Below are 15,539 nucleotides of genomic sequence, written 5' to 3' on the forward strand. Positions count from 1 at the left end.
GAGAGAGAGAGAGAGAGGTCAGATTACTGGGAGGTTACAGGGAAGGTAATATGGCACCAATCCAGGCAGGTCACACATCTGGGTGGGAGACTCTTCATGTCATTAACCCTTTATTCTCCAGGACGCCTCCTACAAGGCAGACAGACAGGGTCAGGCTGTTAGCACAATGCTGCTTTCCCTTTCCTTCTCCCACCCTTCTCAATTCAACTCAGTTCAATTCAGAGGGGCTTCTTCTCTCTCTTTCATCTGCCTCTGACCTGCTCTCTGCTCCCGATGTTCACACCAACAGAATATCACCGATTAATAGTCTAATTAAGATTAATAGTTTAATTAATTAAAAATGTGTAAAACAGGTTATCAGTGCCTAGCCTATTGGTGAACACAAGTTATCAACAGCTAGCCTACTGGTGATCACAGAAACTTCACTTCTGGGAAAAGTTAAACAGAGGTGTGTTGGGGTGTACGTGACGGAGGGACTCTCAGAACACATGGAGGGCAGTACATGAGGAGTCGTGTCTAACATGAAAGATTTCCCTGTAGGGCAGTAAAGCGGGAGGGACGGGATTTAATACCCCCCCTGTCTGACAAGGAAAGAGTCAATATTGTGCTCTGTCTTCCGTCTGTCACTCTCTCAGACTAATCCTGCTAGACACCACAGAATAGCCTCCTGGATTATGGTGCATGTGTGCGTGTGTGTGTGTGTGCGTGTGTGTGTGTGTGTGTGTGTGTGTGTGTGTGTGTGCGTGTGTGTGTGTGTGTGAGAGAGAGAGAGAGAGATAAAGCGAGAGACTGATTGTTTATGAACATGAGATAGATAGATGAGATAGTCACCTGTGCGTCTGTCCCTCAGGGCTTCAGTGCACCTGCTTCAGCACCTGTCCTCCCTCTTTACAATGGGCTGGTCCAGTACACCATTGGCTACACACACACACACACACACACACACACACACACACACACACCAGCAGACCTCGCATAATTGCTTTCCAGGTGATAATGACAACTGATCTCACTCAGCAGCTCCAGCCTGGCAGGCAGGCAGCCTGTGTCTGGCTGAGTCGAGGTCACCGAACGAACGTGGATTTCTAGCTGCTATTGTGTCATTTAGTTTGGCACTGAGGTAAATGTTTTGACCGCGATGAAGAGAGAGAGGCCGATGTTTTATGTCTGCAGAACTCCCCTGCTAGCTGTGGTTTCCCGGGCAGCGGAGCCGTTGAAAGGCTACGTTCTGTCCGTCCACCTCTCTCCATTACACCTTCATCCCCCAGCTCTTTGTTTTTCCCGTCTGAGTGGCGAGGGCTGGAAGTGAGTTGAAAAGTAATCAGAGATGTTTTACAGTAATTAGCCTGCTTTGTTGCTACTACTGCAGGGGGGGGGGGGGGGGGACTGCTGCGCTGCCTCTGAATGTGGTTGGGGGGCTGGGGGCTGGCGTGGGGGGAGGGGAGGTGGGGGTCCCTCCTTTTGTGGTCGGTCCCGGCCGTGTGAGCGGGTGGGGGCAGAAGGGGCTGGAGGCAGCTGTCATTTAACATGCGAATGTTTGGAGGAAGGCCCTGTGGGGGGGGTCTTTAGAAAGGCTTTTCTCTCTCTCGCTCTCTCTTCGCGAGAAGCAGCATGGAGTTTCTCGGCCAAAAGAGAGTCCAGGGGAGGGGCTACCGATGGAGGGAATCAGGGAGGGAGAGAGAGAGAGTGAGAGAGGCAGAGAGAGTGAGAGAAAGTGTGGGTGAGTGTGTGTGTGTGAGAGAGAGAGACAGAAAGAGAGAGTGAGAGAGGCAGGGAGAGTGGGAGAGGTCGGTTAGCAAGGGACTGAGACAGGGTGCACTTTGCCGCCTACTGTAACCGTCCGGCCCGGGAGGGGGGGGGACACACACACCGGTGACGGTTGCGCCTCTGGCCTGGCCTCGGAGAGCGGAACCTGGAACCGAGGGAGCGGAGCTGAGCCGTTGGGCCACATTGTCTTGATCTGGTCACACCGTCCCACTGGTGGCGTCACCCAGGAAGGAATTCCTCGGAGCTCCACAACAAAGGAGCGAGGAGGGGAGGAGAGCCGGGTGGGAGGAGGAGGGGAGAGGAGGGGGGGAGAGGGAGGGGTGCACCGAGAGGGGAGAAGGCATTGTTTGCCTGTGGCCGTGGGCAACAGAGAAGCATGGCTTATCAGGACGTGCGTGTGTGTGTTTAGAGAATGTGCTTGCACGCGTGTGTGTGCGTGTTTGTGCGTGTTTGGGAGAGTATGCATGTGTGTGTGTAAGGACCCTCCTCTTGAGAATGGAGGGAGGCCGCTCAAAGGATGCTCAAACAAGGCAGGTTTTCTCTCCCTCCCTCCTCTCTGAATGGTGATTGAGGACTAGCTGGATTCCTTCACTCGGGGCCGTTGCGTCGCCACACACACCGGGGTAAGTAGTCGCACGTCACCTGATCTCCAACCGCCAAAAAAAGAAGAAAAAGAAAAAAACGGCCGCAGCGCAGGTCAGGATTGGATCAGGGAAAGTTTGGTTCGGATTTTCCTCGCTTGTGATTGCAGCTCAGGGGCTCATGTGACCATGCGGAGCCGGGGGGACTTAACCGGACCCTCGCCTCAGGCTTGGGGAGGCACAACGCTGACTGGGAGCGTCTAACCAGGGAGGGACAGGAGTTTGAACGGAGACAGGGCCCAGGCAGTTGTGATTCTACCCAGGACCCAGGACAAAGCAAAGGAGTCAGAGTAATGGTGTCATAGTGCTGTGAGTACCCCGGTTCTGTCTTGTCTGTGATAGTTTAATAGCTGACGAGGCAGCGGGGACACGTTGTCCTGTGCAGTGTTGCTACTGATAAGATGTTACTTTTCAGATGCTCCCGAAAGGACAATGAAACAGTTGTAGTCTAGTGGTGAGCAAGCCTGAAAATGTGTGCACATCACCAAGCCATTACAGCATGGCTCAAAATGAATGAAACTGATGTTTTTTTGTGATTTGGCTAGTGGAATTACAGTCAAACAACTTTTTATTGCTCATGGTTAAAATTAAGACTAGATATCATTTTAGATTTGACTTCCTTGAAGCTTGCATGGTTGTAGAGGTGGTCAGAGTCCATGTGGACAGAGCACTGTGGTTTGTGCCATACTGTTATTGTGCAGCCCTATGCATTATTACCCATGCTGAGGTGCTTGTGGGTCCCCTTGGTGACTGCACACACACACACACACACACACACACACACACACACACACACACAAACACACATCAGACATTGACATTAACCCAGACATACACTTCAAATAACACATACTGTAACACATACACATCGCACATACTGTATAAATGGCACACACACACACACACACCACACCGCTGGGTCAATGATGACAAATGTCCTTGATAGAAACAAAATACTATGTTGACATGCTGAGATAGCCCTCCAGTTCCCGTGTCTCCATGTTGCATTGTCCCCACCGTAGAGGGAGGGAAGTCCCCTATATCACACCCCTAATGAGTTTAATCAGGAAATGGACTGCAGCCATGTGTCATAAATCTGCCCTGAGGGGTCCCAGGGAGGCGGAGTCTGAGACAGGGGTCACTCCTCCAGGGGTTACGTGACGGGATAGATAAATTGGTAGATAGATAAATAGATTCTTTATTGATCCCTAGGGGGAAATTGTTGTGTTACAGCAGTACGGACAAAAAAAGGCACAATCGGGTTGAAAACAAATTTACAGTAAGTACGCAAAATATACAAAATAATATCTAAAAAAAAAAAGAAGATGTGTAAGAATAGCTGGGGGTCCTCTGAGAGCTGCAGCAGCACTGCCTGGATCCTGAGATTTCAGCTCCTCATCTCAGCAGATGTGGGTCAGTGTGCTGTGCAGGGTAGCTGAGGTGAGGAGAGAGCTTTAAGAAGCACCCATTCTGCTGGGATAGTCACAGGCAAGGCAAGTTTATTTATATAGCACATTTCAGCCACAGGGCAATTCAAGGTGCTTTACATGAGACATTAAAAGCATTAAAACAAAAAGCAAAACATTATAGACATTTAAAACAAAAGTCACAGATAACCAGACGGTGGTCGTTTGGACGGTTGTGGTTTCCTATGAGCAAGACGCCATCCTCAGTATTTGTTCACAGATGGCAACTAGTTGATAATGTGGCATTGTGTCGATAAGGAAGCTACATACTGATAATGCTGTTTGTTTATGCCCTTATAAATGTACTGGTACATCATGGTACTGGGCATGGCGCATGTGTTGTTGATTTCCCAGAGTGCATCAGGTGCAGTTACCCCACACAGAGACGCGTCCCGCCCTCGGCCACGGCTAGTTAACCACCCAGCAGCCGCAGACACGCCCCCCCAGGGGGGACCAGGCCGAGGCTGCTGTGATCAGGCCTAACTGAGTAATCATTGATCCAGGGCTTCGTCTGGAGCCCTTCCATGATGGCGGGGGGTGTATTCCCTCTGGATGCTCTCCAGCAGCCTGCTAGAGACAGATCACACGCATGCATGATATGAACATGATGATTAGCCCGGTACAGACTGAGCTGTCCGATCTCCAGACTGAGCCCATTAGTTTTTCAGCCGTACCCTCGTCTCGTTAAAAATATCTCTGGGCTCTTAATTTGTTTTGCCGCAAGACAGAAAAATAAATGTGAGGGAAATTTGAGCTGGGTAATAGTGCTGGTGATGAAGAGTTCTGCTGCCTGGCTGCAGTCTGCTTTGGCTCCAACCTCTGGCAAACACTGTTGTGTATTCATATAGCTAATAAGATCAAAAGTGTGGTCTATCCGTGGAGCTAATATGCTGGATCCGCTAACCTGTCATAGTGTACTCGATTGTAACCAGACACTGAGTGACACAGACAGGGACAAGACTGTAGATGTGGCTTCTTCTGCTCCAGTGAGCCAGAACACCTCCCAGCAGGTCCGAATCAACCTCCACTCACTGACCTGTGTCCCCCTGTAACACCCCCCCACCCCCTCCCGATCTGCACTGGCCAGGCAGAGACCTGGAATGACCACAAGTCAGGCTGACTTCCTCCCGTAGCTAAGAGGACACTGGAGACATAGAGCCTCTCTCTCTCTCTCTCTCACACACACACACACACACACACACACACACACACACACACACTCACTCTCTCTCCTTTTCTCTTTCTCTCTCTGTCTCTCTCTCTCTCTCTCTCTCTCTCTTTCACCACTGTAAGCTAGTCCAGGATAATTACTCTGACCTTCGATCCCTCTGCCACAACAATGAGAGTGTGGATCAGAGAACTGAGGGGAGAGAGCAGGCAGCACAAACTGACAGTTTGAAACCACCTCTGGGAGTGAGCAACACTCAGGAGTTAGTCTAGTCTTCATGGTTGTAATGATGGAGATAGTTGATGATAGCTTCACTCCAACTACTTACACCAGGGCAAATCCTAGTGTGTGCGAATGTATTTGGGTCTAGTCTGTTCTGTTCTGTTCTGTTCCGTCCCCCTCCCCTTCCAGTCCACTCACACGTACCCCCAACTTACCCTCCCCCACAGCCCCCCCCCCCCCCCCCCCCGACCCCGCCCACCCCGCCTCCAGCCCACACAGAAACTTGTCGGTATGTTTATGGCTGTCATATTTGATCAGGGACAAGATGCTTGTTCCCAGGGCCCAGATCCAGGCGCTGGGTTGGGGCCAGAGCTGGCAGGAGAGCCCAGTCCTTCTGCCAGCCTGTACAGTGCTGTAGTCATCAGGGTCATCAGGGTCATCTCTGCCAACCTGCCTCTACAGTGGGCACATTGCAGCACATGCTCTGCTGCTGCCCAGGACAGTCCTGTGAGACAGACTGATATCTGAGGTGGCGAGGCTGCTGGTCCAGGAGAGAGCAGCAGAGCATGTGGTCCGAGGCTGAACAGAGAGCCAGGCAGGTCCGTGGGCCAGAGAGCGGGCCAGCCCACAGTCTCTGTGGTTCAGATGGACCTGCTGGACTGGGCCGAGAGACGGGGGTGGGGTCAGGGACTGGGCCATGTCGTTACAGTAGGAGAGGACGTGTGCTGCTCTGACTGGACTGCAGTAAATTGTCAAGCGAAATTTGACATGTCGGATGTGGTTAGAGTAGGACTGCTATTTTGTAAATGTATTCTAAAGCTGTTTTAGCGAGGGACATTACTGTATTTCAGAGATAAAGTGCACTTAACTGATGGATTTGATAGTATAAAACTGGTATTATAGCAACAGCTGCTTTGTTGGGTATCAGTGAGAGGGCCCCCCTCTGTATCTACAGTACCTCTGTGCTGACCCCAGGCCCCCTTGTCTTACCCTAGGCATCAGAAGGAGGCCCCTGCATGCATGGGCATTGGCCCGGCCCTCTCCTCCCAGCTCTGTAGCTCCGGGCTGACGGACCATGGGGAACCTGATCAGTAGGCCCAGCTGCCTGGGACAAAAGTCCAAGCAGGCAAGGTCCGACGAGGCCTTCCTGAAGGAGTGCTACCAGCGCCCTCGCGAGTGGCGGCCCACCGAGAACCACGGAGGAGGGGCCCGCAAGGACGAGGGGGTCCGGGACGGGACCGCTACGGACGGGGAGGGGCGGGAGGCGGAGCGGAAGGAGGAGGACAGAGGGGAGGCGTCTCGGTCGCACACCCCCACTTCGGACAAGCCCCTGCGCTGCTCCCCCGCCCCCACCGTCACGACGACCAGCACCCTGGACAACGCCTGGCACTCCACCCCCTCCCCGGTCAAGACCGCCACCGCCGCCGCCGCCGCCGGCTCCAGGAACAGCACCCTGACCAGGAGGACGGTGCCGCCGGAGTACGTGGGGCGCTCGCCCCTGGCCCAGCCCGGCCTGCTGGGCTCGGCCGACCGCCGGGCCAGCCTCCAGAGGAGAGACTCCAGGGAGGGCAGCCCCTGGTCCTGGAAGACCCTGGCCTCCCGCGAGGTCACCGAGGTCACGGAGGTGACGGAGACCACCGTCACAGAGATCGTGGAGGTGACGGAGTATCCGCAGGGCGAGAAGGGCGGAGACCCCGTGGTCACCCGGACCGTTCGGGTTCTGACCGGCGCGGCGGAGGAGCTGGCTGAGGTCAATACTAGCGCCAAATCTAACACCTCTGTACCCTGGACCAGCAGGGAGGGGAGAGGATATTCTTTTCTGTTTTAATCATCCCGTTTCTGTCTCTCTTTCACCCTCTCAGCATCTCCTCATCACCCTCATCTCCTCGCTGTTTCCATGACATCACCTCAGAACGTGACTGTCTTGTACTCCCTGCAGGACCCAGCGAAGCGTCATGTCAGAGTGTCATGTTCAACGCTGTCTCTGTTGTGTTTGCCGCTATGTCCTCCCACAGCTCCAAAGTGACGGTCATTCCAGCTCAGACCAGGACTCCAGCCTGGACCGTTGGAGGGTACGCCCCGACTCATCCATTCTGCAGCGCTTATCTCATCCTCATCTGTTGTATTTACTTTAGTAGGCTTCTAATGAGCAGGCTAGCACCTTGCATGGCAGCTGCCGTCATTGGTGTGTGAATGTATGTGTGAATGGGTGAATGAGAGGCCATTGGAAAGCGCTTTGGATAAAAACTGCAGTGCAATCCATTTACCATTATCAGTCCATAGTCCATAGTAGGCAGTGCAGTGTAGCGATGCATTGGGTACTTTGGTTACTGTATGTTGATACTGTCTTTATTCACTGATGTTCTCTTCTATGTGGATACTGTATCTTGAGTTTATGCCGAATCATGTTTCTCCTGTCTGGATACAGTTTGTAGAGTTTTATGTTGAGTCATGTCTCCTATTCCAGGGAACCAGGTCAGCCCTGACTCTGAAAGATGAGTTTGCAGATTCTGAGTCGTTCCTCCAGAGCCTGGAGACCCTTCTGACCTGGGTCTCCGAGATAGAGGAGCTCACGGCCAATCAGAAGCCTCCGTCATCAGAGGTCAAAGTGGTGAAAGCGCAGCTACAGGAACAGAAGGTGTGTAAACAGGAAGTAAATATCCTATAATTAGAGCGCGATCTTCCCAACTCACTCAGCGCTATGCTCTTACACAACCCACTTTGATGTCAACTAGATAAACAATAATTTCACCTATGGAAAATGTGGTTGAGTCCCCTGAACAGCGCTGAAGTGTTTCCTTTTATAGGAGGTGGATTCTCTCACATTCAGCGATGAATAGCCCAGGTTCAGGCCTACAATGAACCTCTGTATGCTTCTGAGGATATTTCCTGAGGCTAGAATAGAGAAGAGAAGTCATTCACATCTCAATCTGAAGCAGCTCCTATTGTGGATTCAGTGGGTGAGGTGAAACCTGCCTGCTCTGAGACAAAGCGGAGCCGACACCAGAGAAGGGTCTCTCTCTGCTCGGACACAAAAGGCAGCGCAGCTAAAGAGTAGGCACACAACTACATAAGCTGTACACCAGAAAGCGAGCTCTCATGAATAGCGAGTATCTGTGATTCACTGAAAAAAACGAAGATCTTAGACCCAGTCATTGCTATACTCAGGAGATGTACAGTACTATTGTTTATATCTGACCCAGTGTTTATCTTTCAGCCGTTGCTCTTATTCATGTGTTCACAATGTTGCATGAAATGTACTATTTTTGTAATAATTTTTGTGTAATTCAAAATGTGTCAGAGTTATGGAACAGGAAACAAACAAACATGTCCCCTCCTCTTAGCTCTGAAAAGAAACAACATTTATGGTCCAATATGTTGATGATGGGCCCTGGTGTTCTCCCAGCTCAGACTTACTGTACCAGCTATTAGAGGAGCTCCAGTTACGTTATGTCCTACTGTATTTTCCATGTGTTGCCATTATGGTCCAGTATAGTTGCTTCTTGTGTTGCCATTATGGTCCAGTATAGTTGCTTCATGTGTTGCCATTATGGTCCAGTATGGTTCATGAGTGTCTCTGTTGTTCTCCCAGCTACTGCAGCGCCTCCTGGAGGACCGGAGGCGCAGTATGGAGGTTATGGTGCAGGACGGACCTGGAGTGGCTGAGAGCCTGCCTGGGGGGGAGGGGGAGCAGGCCAGGAGACACCTTTCCACCCTCAAAGCCAAGTGGGAGGCCTTACTACAGGACGCCCAGACCAGGTCAGAGCAGGCGGTTGGGCAGCCTACAGTTGTGTTGTGGGTGGTGGTTGTGAATGTTTTAGTGGGGGTGGTGAACGTTATGGTGATGGGGGTAGTGAATGTTGTGGTGTGTGGGTAGCGAACGTTGTGGTGATGATGTTGGTGAATGCTGCGGTGATGATGGTGGTCGTGAACGTTGGTGGTGATGGTTGTGGTTGTGTCTGGTGTTTGCAGGCGGGTCAGTCTGGAGGTCATCTTGCCCAGGGCCCAGCTATTCCAGGACAGGGTAGATGGTCTGCAGCACTGGCTGATCTCCGTGGAGCAGGACCTGGCGGAGCTACGGCATGCAGAGAGGGCCATGCTGCACCTCCCTGAAGCCACACACAGGGCCAAGGTACCTCACAGGCTTTCCAGACACTGATTAAGCCTACCCTAGAAGAAGAAATATGTCAGGAAAGTGTGTGTGTGTGTGTGTGTGTGTGTGTGTGTGTGTGTGTGTGTGTGTGTGTGTGTGTGTGTGTGTGTGTGTGTGTGTGTGTGTGTGTGTGAGTGATTGTCCCTACTTCTCTCTCAAACATACTTCATGTTCTTCTCAGGCTGTTGTGGAAGAGATAAAGGCGAGAAACGCTGACCTGGGGAAAGTCCAGCAGGCAGGGCATGACCTCATGGAGGACATATCAGGTATTCTCAGAAGAAGATGAGGCGAGATTATTACTGGGATTGAAGCAGATTATGAAGGAACCTTATGGGACTTGACAAACTGTATGCGCTGCTAATCTGGTCATTGCGCTATGTTATTTATAGAATAATTAGCATAATTCTGACTCACCTCTCACTCCTGCCAGTACCCTCATCTCATTCATCTACACTAAATAGCATCTGTGCAATGAGCAGTTTGTCAAGTCCCATCAGGTTCCTTCATAATCCGCTTCAATCCCAGTAATAATCTCAGCTCATCTACAGATTACTCAACATCAAAGACTAGCCGGACCGAGAAGAAATAAACAAGTGTGAATAAAGGAAACATCCCTCTGTGTGCGTCTGTGGCGTGTGTGTGTGTGTGTGTGTGTTTGTGTGTGTGTGTGTGTGTGTGTGTGTGTGTGTGTGTGTGTGTGTGTGTGTCTCAGAGGAGGAGCGTGCGCAGGTGCAGGAGCGCGTGGACGGCCTGCGGGTCCGCTGCTCCGTGCTGAGCCTGAGCAGCGTGGACGTTCTGCAGAGGCTGGATCAGGCCCTGGAGGCGTCCAGACGCTGCACCTCCAGCCAGGAGGACCTGCACCTGTGGCTGGGCCGCATCGAGAGCCAGCTGCTGGGTTGCTCCGCCTCCTCCGGGGCCCAAGCCCACGCGGGAGACGGCGTGCTGTGCGCCGCGGAGAGGCAGAGGGTGAGCGAAGGGCTCGCACGCCCTCTTATCGACGCGCGTGGGTCTTACTACGGAGGATTATTTAACAGCAGGGTTGCAAAATTCTGTGAATATTCACAAACTTCCCAAAATTCCCAATTAATTAATAAATTAATAAATTAATTATTAATGGGTTAATAAACTGGACATTTTGGGGAATGACCAGGAATAAATTCTGTTTTCCAGTTTATTCCTGTTAATTGCCATAAATGCCTGTTAATTCTCATGGGAAGTCAATGAATATTCCTGGAATTTTACAACCCTATTTACCAGTACTTTGCAGAGTGTGAGAGGGATACATGGGGTGAGAAACAGAGGGAGATAGCTAAGCTGTTCTGAGAGACTGTTTCATGTGTTTCATTGAGCCCATACTGTATAGTTCTTGATTTAGCTTGTTCTGGTCGTTAACCTGTGTGTGTGTGTGTGTGTGTGTGTGTGTGTGTGTGAGTGTGTGTGTGTGTGTGTGTGTGTGTGTGTGTGTGTGTGTGTGTGTGTGTGTGTGTGTGTGTGTGTGTGTCAGTTGGAGCAGGCAGTGGTGAAGGAGATGGCCTGGTTCAGGGACATGGCCCTGGGTCTGGAGCAGCTGAAGACCATTTCTCTGGACCCAGAATTCATCTCTGCTCAGCTCAACGAACAGAAGGTTGGCACAACCCCTGAAACACGTTAATGTGTTTAACACCCAGCATCTCTCCGTACTCTCTGTTGATCTTCATGTAGCTTGGGTGTCTACATTTGTGTTCGTTTTAGCCTACGTGTTTTTTTTTGTAGTGTAATTCATTCACAATATCTGTCCACTGTGATTTATCAGGTATGTTCGTGCTTAGATTTGTGCTTGTTGACATACAGTAACAGTGCTGCTGTCAGGTGAAAACCTGGCAAGACTAGCAAACTAAAATGTACGTAAATGTAAATATCCTGAAAACTTGCCATTTTGAAGATCAGCGTTTTTCACCCAACAGAAGAGGTTGTAAAGGGAATCCACAGCTTTCAATGTAATATAACAGTCAACAAAATGGAATTACAAGGTTTTCAACGAGCAGCGACAGTGACCTTTTTATAATCAAGGAATGAAATGGAATTATTGTTGTTGTTGTTGTTGTTGTTGTTGTTGTTATTATTATTGCTGTTGTTGTTGTTGTTGTTATTGAATGTGTGAAAAACACCATGTTGTTGTCTGTCAGATTCTTGCTGTGGAGATTCTGCAGCATAGGTTCAACATAGAGAAGATGGTGAAGATCTCTGAGATCCTGCAGACCTATGGAGATGAGGGGGATTCAGGAGACCTGCAGGTACAGTGTGTCATGGAGTTTTACCACTGCACGATGAATGGAGACATAATTAAACTCAAAAGTGTTTGAATCCTAAACGGTGACCAATAAGCTCTCCCACGTGAGTGCAGCAAAAGTCCCAATCATTCCGAGCGCACAGACATTCTTATACATGTTTGTCATAACAATGGGAGTACTGTATTATTGGTGATGGGCTCTAAGGCCCATCACAGGTGCTGCCCTATACCTATTTACTGTACTTCCACCTTACAGTACACAAAGCCATGGCAGCATGTCAGTGATACTACATATGAAATTCATTTTTGAATCTTCATGTTGCAGAGTATCCATGCCTGAGACTTAAAAAGCCTCAATATCGATCTCAGAACATAAACCTTTGGTCTGATGTTAGATGTTTTCAAATTCAAGGATGCTTATTTGTCATATTACTGTATGTACAGATGCAAATACCATGTACTGTAAAATGAAATGTTTAGGTTCTCATACAGAGTGGGAGTTTGGAATCCTGTAGAGAAGAAGAACTCCTGCACACTGTCTTCTTCACTTGCAGTAAATTTTATTAAGAAGACAGTGTGTCAGAGTTCTTCCTCTCTACCAAAGTTGGCCATCGGCTTTCCCCCGACGCACCTGTCATACTACAGACGCGCAGAACTTCGACTTGGAATCGTGTGTGTTAAAGACACGTCCGTCCTGTTGACCGTGTCGTAACATATGTTCTCGTCACCCCCAGACCCCGCTGGACATCCTGCAGGAGCAGTGTAACAGCGCCTCGGCCACCAACGCCCACGTGGTGCTGAGTCTGGAGCACGCTCAGTCCGTCCTCGCGCAGTTCTCCGAGGGCCTCGCCGAGGTGTCGCCATGGCTACAGGAAACCAAGGCCCTGATCGTCCAGCTGTCCCTGAGCACCATTAGTTACGAGGCGTTCAGGGAGCAGCAGGAGCTCTTGCAGGTAGGGAGCCTGGGCTAGGGCCGGTGCTAGGACTGGGACTGTAGGATTAGGGCTCTCTCCAGTCTGTAGGACCTGGTCTCTTTATGTCCCTTTGTCCTGTTCAACAAAGACCTCCTTTTATCCGTCCAGCCCTCTGTGCTCCCCCTCTGTGCCCCCCCTCTCTCCACTCCCACTCTCTGCTCAAATGTTGTTCTCCGGGTGTATGGCTCAGTTCATTAATGTTCTCTAATCTGTTTCCTGTAAGAGACACGTTCCCACAGAGAAATAAAGACGTGTTTATTGTCTCAGGTAGACAGGAAAGTGAAAGTCACTTTCCCGGGTTTCAGGATCCTATTCAAACAGCTTTGCACCTATCAGGCGCATTTGACTGCACATAGACCCAGAAATAGAAGAAATACACTACTTTTTTTTCTTTTCCCCAAAGTAGTGTATAGCTACCCTGACCTCAACCTTCTCTTTACCTGACTCGAACCCTCGTCTTGCCTGCCTCCCATCCAGTCTGACGCAGGGATACACCTCAATCCACAGCTTTCTGCCTCTAACCCGAGTCCCTACCGGGGCTGGTCTGAGGAAGTCCATAGCAAAGCATAGGCCCCTGAGCTTAAACCCATCCTTTCCTACTTCCCCCCCCCCCTCTCTCTCTCCCAGGGTCTGAGAGAGTCCATCGCGGAGCACAGACCCCTGATCTCCCGCCTCTGTTCTCTGGGGAAACGCCTGTCAGAGCTCAGCCCCGCCCAGGGGGAGGAGTTCTGCCGGCGGGCCAATGAGGCCGAAGAGCAGCATAGGGCCATCAGAGACCGGGTCCGAGAGGCTGCCAGCCTACTGGAGGAGGCGCTGCCCAGATACACACAGGTGACCGGAGCACACACACACATGTGCGCTCACACACACACACACACACACACACACATGCAACACACACATGCTGCCGCACGCATGCATGTACACACACACACACACACACACACACACACAAACACACACAGACAGGCAATTTCCCCCCGGGGATCAATAAACTACTACTACTACTACTACTACTACTACTACTACTACTACTACTACTACTATTGCTACTACTACTATTGCTACTACTACTACTACTACTACTTCTACTACTACTACTACTACTACTACTACTACTACTACTACTACTACTATTGCTACTACTACTACTACTACTACTACTACTATTACTACTACTACTACTATTGCTACTACTACTACTACTACTACTACTATTACTACTACTACTACTACTACTACACACAAGTGAGACTTTTGGCCCTGTGTGTGTCCAGCTGAACGAGCGGATGACGGTGATCAGAGAGAGTGTTGAGCGCGTGCGGAGCCGGATGCAGTCCCCGGCATCCCTGCAGGGGTTAACCCCGCGCATCCAGGAACAGCTGCAGGACAACAAGCACACCCTGGCAGAGCTGGCCAAGCTGGAGCTGAGTCTGGCCACCGTCCAGATGCAGGCAGACCAGCTGCTGAACAACACGCAGGCAGCGGGGGACGGCTCTATAGGCACAGGTGAGAGACTGCAGAACTCGCTCTCCTGACCAGGCAATAGACAGAGGTAGAGACCACTTCTTATCAGCACAGATCACAAGGGATCATAGGTTTTTTGGGGCGTATGTTGTTTGTGTGTGTGTGTGTGTGTGTGTGTGTGTGTGTGTGTGTGTGTGTGTGTGTGTGTGTGTGTGCATGTGTGTGTGCATGCGTGCATATCCAAGTGTACTACAATACCAAGAGATCTGCAACTTTGATTCAACTCCAGTTTCCATCCAGGACGTTCTTCCAGTGTATTGACTTAAAGTGACCTCTCCAAAAGAAGCTAATCACTGGAGAGAGCTAGAGATGCAGATGTGTGACTACAGACTGTATCCTTAGTGTGTGTGTGTGTGTGTGTGTGTGTGTGTGTGTGTGTGTGTGTGTGTGTGTGTGTGTGTGTGTGTGTGTGTGTGTGTGTGTGTCCGTCTCTCAGCCATCCAGGCCCGCGTGTCCAGCCTGTCCCAGCTGTGGCAGGAGGTCCAGACGCAGGCCCAGGAGAGGGGTCGCTGGCTGCTGCAGCTGCTGGACCTGGCGCTCAAGTTCTGGAGCGACGTCAGCGACGTCACCGCCGGGCTCAACGACGCCCAGCAGGCGCTTCTGGACCTCAACGCCAACCGGACCGACGCAGAGACCATCCGCCAGAGCCTGGAGACTATGCAGGTACACAGGAGGATGAAGACAAGAACGGCCACTCAGGAAATAGACAGGACAATATAGTCTTCAGATTCAAGATGATGCTGATGAGGGCTTAAGACCAAAACAAGTCTGTTTGCCTGTTGAACTCAGAAGACTATACTGTCTATTCAACTCAGAAGACTATACTGTCTGTTAAACTCAGAAGACTATACTGTCTGTTAAACTCAGAAGACTATACTGTCTATTAAACTCTGAAGACTATACTGTCTATTCAACTCAGAAGACTATACTGTCTATTCAACTCAGAAGACTATACTGTCTGTTAAACTCAGAAGACTATACTGTCTGTTAAACTCAGAAGACTATACTGTCTATTAAACTCTGAAGACTATACTGTCTATTCAACTCAGAAGACTATACTGTCTATTCAACTCAGAAGACTATACTGTCTGTTAAACTCTGAAGACTATACTGTCTATTCAACTCAGAAGACTATACTGTCTATTCAACTCAGATGCCTATACTGTCTATCTTGTGAGGGCCGGTTCTTCTCTTTATCCAGAGTTGTGTGTACTCTCACGCTTTACTTTATAGGTACAGTAGGCCTATAGAGGAGGACCCTGAACCATATATACCTTAATACAATATATATCTCTGGTTTGACACCTGTAGGTCCATATTGGGCTTGTGGTATATTTCTTATATAATGAAAT

The sequence above is a fragment of the Borostomias antarcticus genome, assembly GCF_949987555.1.
Source record: "Borostomias antarcticus genome assembly, chromosome: 10".
Taxonomy (NCBI): domain Eukaryota; kingdom Metazoa; phylum Chordata; class Actinopteri; order Stomiiformes; family Stomiidae; genus Borostomias; species Borostomias antarcticus.